The 2276-nt window shown below is 31.9% G+C and overlaps 1 long non-coding RNA gene across 1 annotated transcript; it reads left to right on the forward strand.

The window, feature by feature from the left end:
* The first annotated feature begins 1549 nt into the window (after positions 1 to 1549).
* LOC144761392 (uncharacterized) lies at positions 1550 to 2073 on the forward strand. Its single transcript, XR_013595701.1, has 3 exons — positions 1550 to 1607; positions 1728 to 1804; positions 1891 to 2073. It is a non-coding gene; the product is annotated as an uncharacterized LOC144761392 (long non-coding RNA).
* Positions 2074 to 2276: the final 203 nt, after the last annotated feature.

Here is a 2276-nt window from a genome sequence, read left to right on the forward strand (position 1 = left end):
ATGACCCCAGGAGCAATGGCGGATGCGCCCCAGCGAGACTCGGAACAAGCGGATGTGGCGTCCCTCGCCTCGGGTATGGGTCCGGGACACAGGAGGCCCTCACGTGAACAGCAGGAAGACGGACAGCGGGGAGCCATCGCCCTGGTGGGCAAATTCAGGGAAGAACGGGACACTATTCATACGGACACGGATGACGAATGTCTGACAAAATATCGAGATTCACAATATCAACGTACAAAAATATTGGAGCAAAAATATCGAAATCAAAAATATCGGGTTCCTATACTTAACTAGATATATACACAAATATCGATTTTTTAATATCGATATACAAAAACATCGTTTACTTTTATATCGACTACATTAACATCGGAAAACAAAAATATCGCTATCTACAAAAAATAATGACATTAACTATAATATCGACATCAAAAATATCGTGCACTTCAATATCGGATTATCAGCTATATCGACTTTTTATATGCATCTGTTTGCATAATTAATTAACGTTTTATATGTGTTCACATCTAAATAAACACACAATACTTAAATTAATACTATAGACACACTATTAATTTGTCAAAAATATCCTATTGGTATAATTATATCACCTACACATATAAAAATATTCTATACTACTTTGTATAATTTTATAATTTGTTTTTGTTTTTCACTTCTATTACAAAGTAATCACAACTGAAATTCAAATATACTAACTAACCAATCACAAACCTAATTTTTTTAATAAACCAATAGCAAAGTAATTACTACTGACACTCCCCTATATAAACAATTAAAACCTAAGCACAAACTACTTGCCAAAAGTCACTGAAGGAGATTCATCTCTATCCGAATTGCTGCACAACAACTAGAAGAACCAGACTATCAACCTACTATCACATCTTCTAAGTAAGTAAATAAAATAGAAAGTGCATTATTTGCTAATACTACTTACTTACCTGCTAAATACCCAGTGCCCCTTTGCTATTCATACTACTTAACATGCTAAATAATTATATGAAACTATTTTTTTTAGATACAACGAGTACTGAATATTCTACTCAAAATAACTGTGAACAAACCCTAGGAATACAGATTCTAATAACTATGTAAGTAATTTCACATTGATTCATTATGTGCACATAAATCTAAACACACAGAAATAATGACTTTTGCCCCACATATTTCTTTTTTTCTGTAGATTCTACTACTGAAAACTGCACTACTAATGAACTAAGGACATCAGTACTATTTCTCCAATACATTTTACTACGTAAGTATTATGCAACTGAAATAAATGTGGAAAAACAATACTAACTTTTAGAACTGTTCTAATTATGTTCTATTATATATTGTTTATTTACAGAGCAAACACAACGAATAGATATACAGACATAATACAGAACTCCACATTCTGAATAATACAGATAATAATCACAAAGTAAGTATATTAAAGAACATAATTACCAGATAATCTATTAAAAAACATACCAACATGGTGATTATTCTAATACATATGTTCCTTTTTTATTTAAGACAACACTACAAACTACTCTCCAGAAGCTGAAGAAACAACTATACTGGCAAAGACCAACCTAAAAAAATATGTAAGTATCTTCACAATGTGAATCATGAAGATACACTTTTGTAGTAGAAATGAGCTCTAACATTGCAAATGTACCGAAACATTAATTAATAATATACTACTTTCATGTTTTTCATAACAGCTACAACAACATCACAAACAATTATCCCCAACTAAAGAAGCAAGCAGCTCCTAATTTTGCTGTAAATTCAAAAACACGTAAGTATAAACATTCCTACTTATCACTAACATAGATTATTTATCACATTTAATTTGACATTAACTATTATATATACATTTTATAGATATACAAAGTACAAAATGACCGAAGGAGCCGAATTTGTGACCAGCCAGAAAGGAAAACTATTACTATGCTACATGGGTTACACTTATACACAAGAAAAGCAATATGGCATGCAAGTTAATTGGAAATGTTGTAAATATTATTCTAACAAGTGCTATGGCAGAGCAACAACTAAAGAAGCTACAGTACTGTATACTAGGGAACACAATCATCCACCTAATGTTACTGAAATAGAAGTTAGAACAGCTTTGGAAAATATAAAAGAAGCTAGTACAGGTTCCCAGAAGCAAACAAATGTCATTTTAAAAGAAGCCATTCCTAAAATCCCAAAAACTGCCACAACTCAAATGCCAAATATCCTCTCCTTAAAAAGAACTATAGCACGAA

This window comes from Lissotriton helveticus, chromosome 6 (genome assembly GCF_964261635.1).
Source record: "Lissotriton helveticus chromosome 6, aLisHel1.1, whole genome shotgun sequence".
NCBI lineage: Eukaryota > Metazoa > Chordata > Amphibia > Caudata > Salamandridae > Lissotriton > Lissotriton helveticus.